This window comes from Leptonychotes weddellii, chromosome 6 (assembly GCF_054177405.1).
Source record: "Leptonychotes weddellii isolate Sample4059 chromosome 6, ASM5417740v2, whole genome shotgun sequence".
NCBI classification, from domain to species: Eukaryota; Metazoa; Chordata; class Mammalia; order Carnivora; family Phocidae; genus Leptonychotes; species Leptonychotes weddellii.
In genome coordinates, this window is record NC_138374.1 from 119,934,926 (window position 1) to 119,952,305 (window position 17,380).

General features: G+C 38.4%; 1 long non-coding RNA gene across 1 annotated transcript in view; it reads right to left on the bottom strand.

Annotated features, from left to right (window-relative positions):
* The window catches only part of LOC145722363 (uncharacterized), a 49,645-nt gene that overhangs the window by 21,406 nt on the left and 10,859 nt on the right, over positions 1 to 17,380 (bottom strand). Inside the window, exon 2 of the long non-coding RNA XR_014146579.1 lies at positions 11,634 to 11,751. This is a non-coding gene — a long non-coding RNA (uncharacterized LOC145722363). The remainder of the gene's footprint in view (positions 1 to 11,633; positions 11,752 to 17,380) is intronic.

A 17,380-nucleotide genomic window follows, 5' to 3' on the forward strand; every position in this document is an offset into this window, starting at 1 on the left:
GAGTTTGGCAAAAACATCTTCATGTGTTCTTATCTCTCTTAAACTGTTCTTTTCTTTTTTTCTTTTGGTCTGGGAATTCCTTACTATTTTGTTGGTACTTTGCTCATTTCATCCATTTAAAAAAATTAATTAATTAATTTTAAAGTTCTTGTAAGTGGGAGCTCTAGGCCACTCCCAGGACAGCATTAGTAGACAATGAATTTCTTTCTCTGTTCATTTCTATATGTAAAAACTATCAATGTTTACTAGTAGTTTTTAATTATTTAAAAAAATTGACAGTAATTTCAATAAAAATATAAAAATACATGTAGTTCTTATCTCTGCAGCAATGACATACTTTGTGTTTCCATGCTCCTTGATTATCAGTGGAGTTAATCTTTTGTGTGTTTGATGGCCATTTGTATTTCTTTGCTAATGAAGTACCTGTTGTGTATTTAGCCCATTATTCTATTGCTGTGTTAATATTTTCTTTATTCATTTGTAAGAGCTTTTTAGATATTAAGAAATTTTGTTTTCTAAGGAAAGCTGAAATCTTATTCCTAATGCTTCTCTACCATCAGATTATTAATAAGGAGGAACATTGACATGAATGTCAATGGCTAATGAGGCTAATGACATCGGCCTCGTAGTGCTGGAGACCGTGGCCTCTAGATCAAGTCATTTAATAAATATTTATTGGGGTGCCTGGGTGGCTCAGTCGTTAAGCGTCTGCCTTTGGCTCAGGTCATGATCCCAGGGTCCTGGGATTGAGCCCCGCATCGGGCTCCCTGCTCTGCGGGAAGCCTGCTTCTCCCTCTCCCACTCCCCCTGCTTGTGTTCCCTCTCTCGCTGTGTCTCTCTGTCAAATAAATAAATAAAATCTTTAAAATAAATAAATAAAATACTTCTTTTAAATATTGAGAGAAATATGAACTCAATTAAAATTACAATCATAGAAGCTATCATTTACCAAGCTCAACTATTGTTCCAGAGACTGTTTTAGTTCTTTTAAAATCATCTAATCCAAACAAGATTCCTAGGATAAAAATTATTGTTATTTATTCTCATTTTAAAGACAGGAAACTGGGGCGCCTGGGTGGCTCAGTCGTTAAGCATCTGCCTTCAGCTCAGGTCATGATACCAGGGTCCTGGGATCGAGCCCCGCACCAGGCTCTCTGCTCCACGGGAAGCCTGCTTCTCCCTCTCCCACTCCCCCTGCTTGTGTTCCCTCTCTCGCTGTGTCTCTCTCTGTCAAATAAATAAAATCTTTAAAAAATAAATAAATAAATATTTATTGAACATATACTAAGCATCAGGTTAATGAGGTTCTGGGCATGTAATGGTAAAAACAACAGATATTATCTTTGTCTTCATGGGATTTACTCTAGTGAGGTTGACAGACGTGAACCAGATAATCACAAATACGTATTTGCGAACCGTTGTAAGTGCTGTGAAAGCAAAGATTTCTATGAGATTATCAAACAGGAGAACCTGACCTATCTGAGTTACAGTTTGAGCTGAAATCTGAGGGACAAGTGGGAGTTAAGAAGGCAAAACCTGGGGTTTGTGTGTGGAGGGAAGTACTGTAGACAGAAGGAAGTAGAGAGTCTGTGAGACAGGAAAGAATTTAGTGTTTCAGAACGTGAAAAAGGCAGTATGACTGGGGTGCACAAAGCAAATGCATGTGTTGAGTCTGGAGAGCTGAGAGGGGTGCTTGTGCAGAGTTTTGTGAATTACACTAAGGATTTTAGTCTTCATACTAAAATTAATAGAAGCCATTAAAGAAGTTTAAGAAGGGGAAGGATATGGTCAAATTTGCATTTTTATAAGATCACACTTGCTATAACACAGAGAATTGATAAAGAGGGAGCAAACGTGGATATGGAAAGGAATGGACAAATAAAGCATGATGCCCATCATGCTCTTTATACCTATTTATGTACCATAAAACTCCACAGACTCCCACGTCTTCCCTATCCCCCTGACTCTACTCACCTGTAGACTCTGTGTCCTTTTGCCACACTCTCCAACTCTGGAAACCTTTCCACATTGCCCACAGTGTAATTTATGTAATTTATGTCCTCAATCTAGATTTTAAACATTTCTTTTACCTTCTTGCTCTAACGAAAATGTGACTTTCTCCACTGCCCTATAGCAGTTGCTATTTCTTCCTCCCACTGAGTCTTGAGCTTGGGTAGGTTTTGTCTTCCTTGTTCACCATTGCCTCTTTCATTCTTCCTCTTTCCTCCTTAAAACTTGCTGTTTTTGGATCTCATGTCATCAAATTATATGACTCATCATTACTGTCAACACCCATCATTTCTTCGTAATTTTAACTCCCAAGTAATGTTATTTACTCCTACACAACTCTAGTTTCAATTCTTGACTATTTCAATGCAGAGCGCCCTGGTCACTCAGGGCTTTGAAGTCTTCCTCTTCACCAATATTCTCTAGTCTTGCCCTCAAGCCACTCAGTGCTGCGATCATACCCTTGACATTTATTATCACCAATAATTGCATCTCTTTAACCCGAATTTCATGCCCTTCACTCTCTGAACACCACCTCTTATCTCCCCCGTCTGGCTCCTTCCAGAATTCTAATTCCAGCAATCTTTTGACTCCACTGGAGCCCTCATTTCCATCAATCCCACAACATTTCCAATTTTCCTTTTTTTTTGATATCCTTATTTTCTCATTTCCCAGCCTAAGTTTCATGGTCAGTTATTACAGGCTCTCTCTTGCATACACCCTTAATTCTTTTGCCCTTCTCTTTGTGCTATTCTTTTGGCAAAACTACATTCTGGTTAAGTCCAAATCGCGGCTATTCTGAACCTGCATCTGATTTGGTGGAAAAAAAACACTAAACCAAGTTACCTTGTTTCCCTTGAAATTCTGATCATGAACCTCAAGTGGGCTCTTAATTCTATTAGGTAGGCATTCTATACATCCATAGGCCATTTCATCTCTCTTTTTGAGGTGATTATATGGGGACTTTCCTCATTTTACTTAAATCTCAACATCTCTCCTATGCTCAGCTGATGACTGTAACTTCCTCCTTTACTGAGAAATGGAACCGATCAGAAGAAAACTTGCATAGACTTCCACCAGTGCATCTACTTACTTAAAAGCATTAGCACCTCCTCTGCCTTCTTACCTGTTCCTGCAGATGAACCACCCATCTTCCTATCTAAAGCTGGCTTCTTCACTTGTCATTAGATGCCATCCCCTCTTGTCTGCTCAAGAACAACATTCCAGAAATTCTCTCCTCTTTCTCCTACATTATCATTTTTTTCATTTTTTACTGGATCATTCCAGTTAGCTTATAAAAAAAAGTATCTTGACTCCACTTCCCTCAACAACTAACACTCAATTTCCTTGTTCCCTTTTGCAGCAAATCTCCTTCTTAAAAGTATTATTATTCCCTGTCATCAATTTCTCTCCTTTCCTTTTCTCTTATAACAATGGCAACAGGTATTTGCCATCACTGCATGGAAACTACTCTCTTCAAGTTACGCTAACCCCAGTGGTTAATATCCAAAATATATAATGAACTCACACAACTCAATAGCAACCAACAAACAAACCAAATAATTCAATTACAGAATGGGCAGAGGAGCTGACTAGACATTTTTTTCCAAAGAAGAATACAGATGGCCAATAGTCACATGGAAAGATGCTCAGCATCACTAATCGCCAGGGAAATGCAGATCAAAATCACAATGAGATATCACCTCATGCCTGTTGGAATGGCTATTATCAAAAAGATGAGAAACAAGTGTTGGTGAGGAAGTGGAGAAAAGAAGACAATGGCCTACTGTTGGTGGGAATGTAAAGTGGTGCAGCCACTCTGGAAAGCAGTATGGAGGATTCTCAAAAAGTTAAAAATGGAGCTACGATATGATCCAGCAATTCCACTTCTGGGTATTTATCTGAAGAAAATGAAACACTAATTTGGAAAGATATATGTACCCCTATATTCACTGCAGCATTATTTATAATAGCAAAGATATGGAAACAACCTAAATGTCTACTGATGGATGACGTCTAAAGAAGATGTGGGATATATATATATATAAAATATTATTAATTATTAATATAATATATATTATGGAATACTACTACTATATATATAAAATATTATTAATTATTAATATAATATATAATATATTATGGAATACTACTAATATATATAAAATATTATTAATTATTAATATAATATATAATATATTATGGAATACTACTAATATATATATAAAATATTAATTATTAATATAATATATATTATGGAATACTACTAATACATATATATAAAATATTATTAATTATTAATATAATATATAATATATTATGGAATACTAATACATATATAAAATATTATTAATTATTAATATAATATATAATATATTATGGAATACTACTAATACATATATATATATTATGGAATACTACTCAGCCATAGAAAAGAATGAAATCTTGCTATCTGTGACAACATGGATGGACTTTGAGGGTATTATGATAAGCAAGACAGAGAAAGATAAATATTGTATGATTTCACTTATATGTGGAATCTAAAACACAAAACAAACAAATAAAATCAAAACAGAACAAAACTCATACAGAGTAGTTGCTAGAGGGGAGGGAGGATGGGGAGTGGATGAAATGGGTGAAGGGGGTCAAGAAGTATAAGCTTCTGTTTATAGAATAAATTAGTCATGGGATATAATGTACAGTATGGTAACTATAGTCAATAATATTGTAGTGCATACTTGAAAGTTGTCAATAGAGTAAATCCTAAAGGTTAACTTTTTTTTTTAAAGATTTTATTAATTAGTAATAGAGAGAGAGAGCACAAGCAGGGGGAATGGCAAGCAGAAGGAGAAACAGGCTCCCCGTCGAGCAATGGGCCAGATGTGGGACTAGATCCCAGGCCCTGGGATCATGACCTGAGCTTGAAAGCAGATGCTTAACTAACTGAGCCACCCAGATGTCCCAAGTTTAACTTTGTATAGGAACAGATAGTAACTAGATTTACTGTGGTGATTACTTGGCAATATATACAAATCATTATTTTGTACACCTGAAGTCAAGATGATGTCATATGTCAATTTTACATTTTAACAAATAAAATTAAAAAAAAATAAAGAGGTAAAAACCCTTTTTTTAATTTGGACTGCTCTTTAAATTCCTTCTTTCTCTAAATTCCCATTTAGCTGATATCATAAGAAGGCCTTAGGATGGGTGAAGCTTCTGATCTGGATAGGATCCTTAGCTCTTTTTCTGGGTCAAGGTGGAATCTAGTGGGAATGAAGGCATGGGATGGACTATTACGCTGCCTATGCTCAAGACTTTAAGAAAAAAACTTTTTCTTTGAGTTGGTCATGCTGTGGGGGTAGAAGACCTTGGTGGCTAAAGGTAGGCTGTAGGCTTACAGAAAGGAGCCAAGAGAGCCAACTTTTAGTCTAGGCCTTAGGAATATGGGTAAAGGGACTCCTTGTGGGATATACGTGGCTTAGCCCCCTATAAGGTGCATTAATTTCCTAGAGCTACTATAACAACGTACCACAAACTGGGTGACATAAAACAATAGGAATTTATTTTCTCATAGTTTGGGAGGCCAGAAGTCTGAAATCAAGGTGTTGATAAGTTTGGTTCCTTCTGGAGGCTCTGAGGGAGAATCTGTTTCATGCCTCTCTTGTAGCTACTGGTGGTTGCTGGTGATCTTCAGTGTTCTTTGGCATGGAGCTCCAACACCTGCCACTCCAATATCTGCCTCTGTTATCACATGGACTTCTTCCTCATGTGTCTCCTTTTCTTATAAGGACAAATGTGATTGGATTTAGAGCCCCAATACCCTGCTTCAGTATGACCTCATCTGAGTTAATTACATTTACAAAGACCTTATTTCCAAATAGAATGATCTTCCAAGGTTCTGAGTGGATCTAAAGTTTTGGGGGACACTATTCAACCCACTACATAAGAGTGAGAGTCTCATAGGAGTTTTTAGCCAAAGCCCTATAGAATAAAGTGTATATTTTTGTAGAGTATCCATTCTGCAAATGTCTCTCACAAATTTACTATGGCAGGAAGTGGTGGGTCTAGAATTCAAAAAAAGTTTCTTTCCTATCTTCATCATAAGAAATTCTTTTTTTCCTTGCTACCCTCATTATAATGAATACATCTAACTTTGATTGTGACTCCTTAAATTTCTTAAAGATTGCCTTAGGTATTTGACTTATCTGGTAATGTTCCATTTAAATGTTTTCAACTGACCAAAGTGAATAATTACATAGTAAAATACCATCCAAACAAAAGACAGGAGTGGGCACATTGAGATGTCATTAAATATCAGTGATGATAGGGACGACTGGGTGGCTCAGTTGGTTAAGTGTCTGCCTTCGGCTCAGGTCATGATCCCAGGGTTCTGGGATCGGGCTCCCTACTCAGCGGGAGTCTGTTTCTCCCTCTCCCTCTGCTTCTCCGTCTCCCTCTGCTGCTTCCCCCACCCTGCTTGTGCTCTCTCTCTCAAATAAACAAACAATAAAAAAATATCAGTGATGATTATTGAGTCAGGAGAATCAGCCAGTTAACATAAGAGGAGGCCACTAAGTGCTTCAATCTTGAAATTCAAAACTTAACATTTTTCCTCCTTAACACTTAGATATTTCATTAACCTAACCCAAACTCTTTTTCTCTCTACACCATAATCAAATACATATCAAGCACTTAAAGTAGTGATTAAAAAAAAACCAAAAAACCAACCTCAGAAAATCAGAATTGCTGGTTTTGTAACAGTATTTCTTAAAGGGAGCTCGAGAAGGAGGGTATCGCAACCAGGGTTTTCCCAGGAGACATCACTGTAAGCTGCATCACGGCTGTCATCTGCAGTGATTTGAAACCATGGAAACGAATCAAGGCTACTGCCAGTGTTTGCATTGAGCTGAGCTTGCATGTGCGTGACTGTTCACACTGCCAAAAATGGTTAAGAGTTTTCACCAGCCAAAAATAGATTCAGGTACATTTGCCCTGTCTCAATGCATTTATGAACACTGACTTATTTTGACATTTATGCAGTCATCTTGTTGGTCTCCTGACATGCTTGAGAAAGTGACTTCAGTTGTCTTTTATGGTAATTCAATTTGGGGGCAAGAATAGGATGAGAGGAAATAAGATTGCAAAGCTGAGCTTCAGGGTGACTCTTAGCACTATGCCTGCAAAGCAAAACCCTCTATAAAATGGTGTAGGAAATCATCCACTCTCTTTGTTTGCATGTGGTTGGCATATACAGCTCAGAATGCTTAGAGGAGAGATGGAAAGCAGCCATCTTTGATACACTGGATAGAACAAAAGCACATTGAATTCCTGCTAGATCCGCTGCCACTCGAATAGAAATAAAACAAGATGATTGAATTGCCCGGGTACTTAAGAATCTTACTGCTGAGGAATAGGAGCTGTTTTACTTATGTTGAGAATCAGTTTTGAAAATGTTAGACGTTTTGGGATAATAATTTAGAGAAACTCTTTACATTTGATATTATATGTGAAATCCATACAAATGAAATAGAACCCAATAGAATTGGTTTTTGGAAAAGAATTGGATATATGGAAAATTTAAACACAAAATAAAGGACAAATGTTTTAGAAAAAATGATCAAACTTTAGGCTTCTGCAAATGTTTCTACATTTGAATATTAGAAATTAGATATCTTCAAATGATTCTTCTCAACTCTTCTACCAAGAGTCACAGATTGGCAGCCCAAGAACCAAATTAGGCTCTCAAGTGGGTTTCTTTTGGCTTTTACATTTTCTTGAACTTGTTTTGAATGTGAATGTCTTTCTCCATTTGGACTGTCCTGCCAACCTTGCTCTTTGATTTCCTGCTTTTTGCTTGACCTTCTTCATGTATTCAGTCATATTTCCTATGCCATTCTTGGATCCATCTGATGCCATTTTCTCAACCTCAGATAATTATTTTTCTCAGTCTTCCAGACTGATGCTGCTCTTCTTTCTAGATTTCTGAAAATCTGGTTTTTTTTCCCCACTAAACTTGTAATGATTACTTACAACTTGCTCTTCTGTTTTCCAGCATGCTTCTCACCCAAATGCCACACAGCAAGGTAACATACAACAAAGAAACAGAGTGCTGACAAAACTCAAACTGATTTAGTTTCCAGGTACTTCTCACTGTTCCACAATTGAAAACCTAGAGACTGAACTGGTATCAATAAACAGGTTCCCCTCTGCCTCTACCAGGGCCATCACCTTTATTGATAATTGCTGCCTAGGAGGCATTACTAATGATGAAGTCACAGAACAATGAGAAAAGTATGGCATCAGAATTCTTTGCATCTCTCCTTCCTAATTTTGCTTAAGTATCCACCCCTTCACCATACAACCTAAGCTCAAGGAAAAGTTGGCTCCATCTGCCACTCAGGCAAATGTATTCTGACTATCTTAAGCCATTCAGAGGAGTTCTATGGTATCCATTTCAGGCCAAAGAGATACAGGGACAGGTCTGCTGAAGACTTCTGGAAAAACTTCTTTGCTTTTAAGTAGGTGACACTAAAGATACAGACCTTTTCAACAACTTTAATCAAATTTCCGAGTATCACATACTTGGAAATGCTGCAGCCATCTGCTACCAGCCGAGGAAGATGCCAACATATGAAGAAGGGCAGAGCCAAGAGAATTGCTAAGAAGCTGAACTGGGACCCTGACAAACTATAGCTGAAGTTGTCCTACCTCTATTGTTTAAGACACTATGAGTCAGGGCTTCCTGGTACCCACAGCCCAAGGCATCTTAAATGACAGCCTCCCAGATTCATCATATCTTCATTTAATAGGCAAAATATTCTGACTTTTGTGACTTAGACAAAGAACAGAAATCCATTTGTTCCTTTGTTGTTCTTTGGAATATAAACTGCTTGTCGATAGGGATTCACCCTCTGGGAAAGTTCTGGTAGAAGAATTACCTCAATACTATGCCAAGAACAGTACTGAACAGTTACCGATGATTACTATGATTGATTTTTTTCTTTTAACCATGGTTACAGTTTGGTTATAAATTCTACCTTGTATTTGCAAAGTGATTTATAGTCTACCAAAGTGCTTTATGTGTTATTTTATTTAATTCTAGTAACAGCCCCATAAGATACCTCTATTCATCTAAAGATGAAGATGCAGAAAATGGAGCTCAGAAAGTTTACCTGATTTGACCCAAGATCATAAATCTAGAGTGTCGAGGCCAGGACTTAAATCTTGGCACTCTAATCCTAGGTCTAATGGTTTTGCCACCAAATCACAGCTAGAGGTTGGAGCAAACCAATGATTTATTGTGAAGAAACAGTTTACAGAAGAGAAGTGGTGAGGTAGCTCCAGACAAACTGTAAGGAAACAGACCTGCCTGCTCCTGGCTATGTCATTCACTAGCTGTGAAATCTTAGGTGAATCATTGCACCTCCCTGAGTCTCAATTTCAAGGAATTACACTAGATGATCTGTTATGTGTTTCCTGATTCTAACATCCTGTGATTCTATAATCGAGAATTGCTTATGCAAATAGGGTAAAAATCATGCTTTATATAAGCTACAAAGCTTCCCTTGTTGACTACCAGAGAGAGATCAACTGTGTGTGTTCTGCTTGTGCTTCTATTTGAGCCTCAATGTTCACACTTCTTGAGCACCTGTAAAAATGTCAGCAGTTAACAGATGCGTTGAACATCAACCTAAACTTGCTCTATAGCTGAAGTCATGGGCTTTTCATTTGTAGAATAATTTTACTCTAGAGCTGCAAAAATCACTTGTTTGATGAACTAATCTTGTCACCGTGATTCTTGGAACGATTGAAAATGGCATGAAAAGCCAGCACCACTGAGTCTTGGGGATGCTTATTTATTAGGCACTTGAGTGGCAGGTTTCCATAATTAATTGTCCTATGACTGACTTCCCTTCACTATTCTAATGAAGCATGTGATATCTGCTGCCTCAACAGATTGAAGTTTGCAAATTTAGCACTCCAGAGGCTATTTTTTCCTAAGCAATATGTCAGCAATTTGAGAAAATTTCCATCAGGGAAACCGTGGTGCTTTGGCTGCGTTTTCATAGTCCAAAAGCTCATTTGCACACAGACAAATTATTAAGTCAGAGAAAATGTAGCACACCAGGACTTATGTCTCTGGAATAGAAACTGGTCTGTCATTGAAAATGGGAAATGATCTTTGCTGCAAAATGGTAAAGTGTTGCTTTATGAATAAATGTAAGCAACGGCTGACTACCACTACCAGGTATTATGGCTACATGAGGAAAATAGCTAGAAGAGGGTGGGAAAAAATTTGGGAAAGTCTAGTTGAGTGTGGAACGTAGTAGCCCTTGCTTTTGTTCTTAGAAAAAAGATGCTGGAAATTGAGTCCTCAGAGGGATGATTGTGAGTATAAAGGTGCTGATGTAAAACTTTGTGTTAGGTATCTTTTGAAGTGACAGAAACTCAACTCACACTAGTCAAGTAAAATAGAATTGATTGGCTTATATAATTGGGAAGTCCAAAAGACAGGCTGAACCCCCTCTCTGTAACCAGGGGCTTAAATGCTATCATCTTTTGGCTTTGCTTCTCTCTGGGTATTGGCTTCATTCTTTTGGCAAGATCTTGGCACACAGAGGCAAAGCTGGCTATAGGAAGCTTCAAGGCCATATCCTTTTTCTTTCCATCATGTGTATATCCATCCCAGGGAAGAGTCCCTTTCACCCTATTTAGCTCATAAACTCAAATGCTAGGAGATAGAGTACTCTTATTGCCCAGCCTGGATCACTGCTCATGCCTTGGGGTAGAGTAGCATCATGACTGACACCCCATCAGGACCATAAGTTGTAGGGATGGGAAATTTTTCCATAGGAAGGGATGCTGGGCAGATAAACTCAGAGTTATACTTGAAGCTTCTCTTGAGATTAAAAAACAATCTTCATATTTAACAGTGAAGCTAAAGTTTTGGAATGAAAACAAAGGCAAGTTATGCACAAGGTTTTTCAAATTATCTAGAAATGTTTTACACTAAAACTAGGACAAATGAAGTATTCAAAACTGAATAAAACTTGAGTCAGTGCATTTTTTTCACTGAATTCATATTTTCCCTATAAACTCATTATTAAAAGAACTATACATGAATAAGTACAAATTACTAAATGCAAAATGACCAATAATTTGAGGAATATTTAAATAATTATGAATTAGGTATTTCTTTTATAATGGCAGAATCTGTCCTCAATTATTACATTTTTTCTTATTTAAAGATTTTATTTATTTGAAAGAGAGTGAGAGTGAGAGAGCACCAGCAGGGGGAGGGGGAGAGTCCCCATTGAGCAGGGACTCCGATGCGGGACTCGATCCTGAGACCCTGAGATCATGACCTGAGCTGAAGGCAAACACTTAACCGGCAGAGCCACCCAGGTGCTCTGTCCTCAATTATTAATTTCTGTTTCCACATTTCAATGGATCTAATGAATTTCAGTATATCTATCTAACCCATAAGATATTGGAAAGGAAGTGATCATTAAACCTTAATAGTATTAGTCATTAGATTGGATTCCAGGCTCTGAGATGAATGGTTGCATGTAGAAGTTTTATAAGAAAGGAAGGAAGACAGAGAAAGAAGTTGATCTGCCCACCTGATTGCCATGATCTCAGTCTATCCTGCAGGAGTTCTGGAGCTGGGGTGGTCTTCAACGTTGTCCCAATTAAGGCAAGGGGGCCAAGCCTTTGTATCTACTTTGAAGCAGGCTGATCCTAGGTGGGGAGAGGAACATGTGCAGAGTCAAGGCAGCTCCCTCAGCTGAGGCTAGTTCCCTGGGAGGTTCTCAGATATGAACCAGGAGTAGACAACACAGACTGGGGCTGAGGAGTGAGTGCCTGAGCCCTGAGATAGTGAGTGCCTAGGTGGTCATCATGGCACCCACTACAGAAGGACATTTAATGGCACTCTCCAAGTGTTAGATGTATTTTCATTTTGGACTCCAGCTGAAATAGTCTCTTTTAGCCAGAGAACCTTTGAAACGTTTCCCATTGTCACAGCAAACAGAATAAAGCAGTCAGATCAAAGAATGCTAATTCTGCTTAGAGAAGGCGGTTATTTAAGAAAGCACATAGGATAACGAATCAGATCATTCCAGTGGGAGGAAAACAGAGTATTACACAGTCATTCCAGGATTAATAAGCAAAGACTCATCTGCAAAGGCCTTGAAAAGAAGATGAAAATATCTCAGAAAAATCTTGACACAACAGCTTGAGGGAAACAAAAGAAAATTCTCCAAGCCCAGAGTCAGTTCTTTTAACCCAAGCCACTTAATTGCGATCACCAGTACCTTGGTGAGAACTGGGAGAATGTCACATTCTAGATCATTCAATGTAACTGCTATAACTTAGGTGCCAGTTTTGCTTCTCCTTACATGTCCTCTTATGCCGCTATATGAGGGTCAAAAAGGAGGGTGTCATATCTGTTCTCAAGTTTATGTCCAGTAAATGTTCTCCAAAGCATGTTCTCCTTCTCGTCATCTCCACCTCTATTAGGAGCCAAATTTTGCCTCCTAATCCAGTTTTCTTGAGTGGTAACAGCTCTGTTCCTATAAGTACCAAACTTATGAGACGTGGGCAAATCATACTTCCCTTTACTGTCCTGCACCTTTGTTCTCCATATTAACCACACAGAAGACTGTGTGGGCGTATTAGATTTTACTGATGGGTTTGGGTGACAAATGGAAATTATAGTGTGGGATGAGAAAAAAAAAAACTATTTCTTTTTTTTTTTTTTAAGGATTTTATTATTTATTTGACAGAGAGAGAGAGACAGCGAGAGCAGGAACACAAGCAGGGGGGAGTGGAAGAGGGAGAAGCAGGCTTCCCGCCAAGCAGGGAGCCTGATGTAGGACTCGATCCCAGGACCCTGGGATCACGACCCAAGCCAAAGGCAGACGATTAACAACTGAGCCACCCAGGTGCCCAAAAAAACCTATTTCTAAAGGTGACTTTTCCTCATGTTCAAAGGAAAAGCATGTAAGAAATTGAATCTGCCATGGCCTAGTTACCTTACAGTTGTCATCAACTCTTTTTCCCTCTGTCTTCAAATTTGGACCTCTTTGCAAGAACATTACTTCCTTTCTTATTTTTTTTTTAATTTATTTATTTATGTGTCAGAGAGAGAGAGAGAGAGCACAGCAGCGGGGAGAGGCAGAGGTGGAGGCAGAAGCATGCTCCCCACTGAGCAAGGAGCCTGATGTGGGACTCAATCCCAGGACCCAGGGATCATGACCTGAGCTGAAGGCAGACACTTAACTGACTTAGCCACCCAGGCATCCCCATTACTTCCTTTCTTTTCTTTCTTTCTTCCTTCTTTCCTTTCTTTCTTTAAGATTTTATTTATTTATTTGAGATAGAGCACAAGCTGGGGGACAGAGAGGGGAGGAGAAGCAGGCTCCTCACTGAGCAGGGAGCCCGATGCGGGGCTTGATCTCAGGACCCTGGTATCATGACCTGAGCAAAACGCAGATACTTAACTGACTGAGCCACCCAGGCACCTCATTTTTTTAAAATTTAAATTCAATTAGCCAACATACAGTATATCATTAGTCTCAGATGAAGTGTTCTACAATTTATCAGTTGTGTATAACATCCAGTAAGAGCATTACTTTCTAAATCTGCCCACAGTGTTTCATATTCTTTTTCTGATGTGTGATTAGTGATGTATTTGGATTTATTTCTGTAATATATATACATTTAAAGCTGTACATATTTAATATATACAACTCAATGAGTTTGGGGATAAGTATATACTCATGAAACCATAACTACTCCCCATTTAGTTTTTAGGTAATTCTGTCTTTACTCATGAGGGTTGACATTCCCCTCAAGATACACACTTTCTTTCTCAGCAGTATTATTAGCCAAATCTGAATGGATCTGTTCAGAATGAAATTTGGTAGGACTCATGCAGGAGAGTCTTTGGTGGGTGTTGGTGCTCTAAGTCCTTAGCTCACTTTGGGAGTGAGAATGACTGTACCAGAGACCTTGGTACCCCAGAACCCCGAAGAACTGATCAGACACTCAAGATTGGTCCTCTTTAAGGCTTCCACCAGTGTGAGTTGTAGACTTCTCTTTATTCTTTCACTTGTCTGGCAAATAACTGTTGAATCTCCCACCTTCCTCCCAAAAAACAAAATCACCCACACAAACTCCTTCCAAGACAGACTATACATTTAAGAAAGAAGAAACATGGGGCGCCTGGGTGGCTCAGTTGGTTAAGCGGCTGCCTTCGGCTCGGGTCATGATCCCAGGATCCTGGGATCGAGCCCCGCATTGGGCTCCCTGCTCAGCGGGGAGCCTGCTTCTCCCTCTGCCCCTCCCCCTGCTTGTGCTTGCTCTTGCCCTCTCTCCCCCTCTCTCTCTGTGTCAAATAAATAAAAAATCTTAAAAAAAAAAAGAAGAAAGAAGAAACATGTTTTCTTATTGTCAAATTTGTGAAGTCAAGTTATTCCCCAAAGGTATAATTGATATTATATATGGAGTATTTCATTTAATTCCCACCCTGTTCCTCAATTTTGAATTATGCAGATTTGGGTCTATTAGAAGTATAGGAAGCTGACCATTTACTGAGTAAATATTTCTTTTTCAGCATACCTCTAGCTATGTAATGACAAAATAGAAGTTTAGAAACTACCTTTTTGCAAGGGTTTGATTAAATTATTTGTTAGGAGTCTGTCTTGGGTTAATTAGAGGTCAATTACTAGGGAAGAAAGGGCATAGAGATCTACCTTCCTAGATATGTGGAACAAATTTTATATAATTCTCATTTTAGAGTTGGTTTAGTTATTTTCTTAAATTTTTTTTTTATTTTGGGCGCCTGGGTGGCTCAGTTGGTTAAGCGACTGCCTTCGGCTCAGGTCGTGATCCTGGAGTCCCGCATCGGGCTCCCTGCTCGGCGAGGAGCCTGCTTCTCCCTCTGACCCTCCCCCCTCTCATGTACTCTCTCTCATTCTCGCTCTCTCAAATGAATAAATAAATCTTTAAAAAAAAAAAAAAAATTTTTTTTATTTTAAAGATTTTTATTTTTAAGTAATCTCTACACCCACCGTGGGGCTTGAACCCACAACCTGGAGATCAAGAGTCTCATGCTCTATCTAAGCCAGCCAGGTGCCCCAGTTTAGTTATTTTCAATAAATTCCTTTATACTCTCAGGAAATCCTCCCACATGTTGATCTATCTATCTATCTATCTATCTGCCTAAACCTAATGGACACCACTTTTTTTTTTTTAAGATTCTGATGTCCAAAGTGAGTAATACTAGGTAAGTAACTCCTGTTAAGGAATTCTGTCTGGGTGTGCTATACTTAATTCTAACTCACCTGGAATATTCTTTGGTTTTTAATAAAGAAGCATCCCAGGTGATTTAGGTAATTTAGGGTGTTTATTTGAAATAAGGCTGCTGCTTTCTTTAATAATCTTTATTCATTTGTTCTCTTAATGTGAGAATAAAGTACTAAAAGGGTGTTCTTTCTCCTTTTTCATTTTTGAAGTATTTAATTTATCTGCAGTAAGGTTGAAGAAGAGCAGTGATATTAAGCAATCACTCATTATAAGAAACAAAGCTGGAGAGGTAAGCAAGCCAGGTCATAGAGAATCTTGTATTCCATGCTGAAAAGGTTTAGATGTAAAGTCAATTGCTAAAGGCAGTGGGAGTCCCTTGAAAAGTTTTATACAGTGGAGTGACATGACTGTGTTTTAGAAAGATTAGGCTGGTGGCAATGTGGAAAATGGATTTAAGAAGGATTTATCTGTTCCTTCATCCAACAAATATTATGAGTGTTATGTTCCCTCAGGGAGCTTACATTTTTTGAGGGACACAAATGGCAAACAACATAATGAATCATTTATTTACAATTGTGATGCATGCTATGAATGAGGAGTACAGATTTGAATAAGAATGTGAAAGGAAGAAACTGGCTGGGGGAGGAATTTCAGGGAAGCCTTTCTAGAGAATAAGATTCAAGGCACAGGGACAAATTATGTCTGTTGCCTGAAAAGAATAGTGGGGTTGGGTAGAATTGGATCTGTTGTAGAGATATCACAAAACAGAATAGAATAGAATAGAACAGAATAAAAAAAGAGTTGATACTGCATATAAGAGGGGAACTAGGACCTTGGAGAAGATACACAGTATCTGGTTTAGGCAACTGGGTGGATGATGTGGCATCCATAGATGAGGAATATAGGAGAAGTGGATTTGTGAGATTGGGAGATGAGGGAAAAAGATATTGATTTTGGAATGTTCATGGATCAAATTGGTTCAAATGCCCAGTACGTAATTGGAATAAAAGAGAAAAATTTGTACTGGATTTATAATTATAGTTTTTTTTGACTTATTAAAATGTAACTGATAACTATAGTTACAGAATTAGAAGAAATTCTTTTTTAAAATATTTTATTTATTTACTTGAGAGAGAGAGAGAGCAAGACAGAGAGCACAAGCAGGGTGAGGGGAAGAGAGAGAAGCAGTCTTCCCACTGAACAGGGAGCCCGATGTAGGGCTTGATCCCAGGACCTGGGGATCATGACCTGGAGCCGAAGGCAGACACTTAACTGACTCAGTCACCCAGGTGCCCCAAAAGAAGTAATTTATAAATAATTTTTAGAGTGAGAATAGAAGAAACTCAGCACAGAATCTTGAAAACTATTAACATTTAAAAAATAAACAGAATAAGAGGAACTCATGGGGAATACTAAGGAGGAACTAATAGAGGAGACCTAGATATTGTGGTTTGTGGAAGACAGGGGAGGCATTGGTGTCAAGTGCTAGAGAGGTCAAGTATGATAATAAAAAGTAGCAATTAAATTTAATAACAAAGATGTAACTTGATGAGGACAGTTTCCATGGTTGACAGCAAAGGCAGGATTGCGGTAGCTGAAGAATCACTGGGAAATAAGGAGCTAGAGAAGCAAATGTAGACAATAACCTCAATATTCTTGGCTCTTGAGAGAGGAAAGAGGTTGTCATGAAAAGGTGTAATAGGGTTTAGATATTAAAAAATTTATTAAAAAATTTTTTTTCTTGGGTGCCTGGGTGGCTCAGTTGGTTAAGCATCTGCCTTTGGCTCGGGTCATGATTCCGGGGTCCTGAGATCGATCCCCGCATTGGGCTCCCTGCTTGGCGGGGAGTCTGCTTCTCCCTCTGCCTCTCCCCTTGGCTTGTGCTCTCTCTCTCTCAAATAAATAAAATCTTTAAAAAAAGTTTTTTTTCCTTTCCTCTCCTCTCTTCTCCTTTCCTTCTTCTCGTTCTCCTTCTGCTTCCAGTTTATGGAGATCTGAACATGTGCCATGGTAACAGCCAATTAGAGAGGGAATGATCAGAAGAGATGTCTGACAGTCG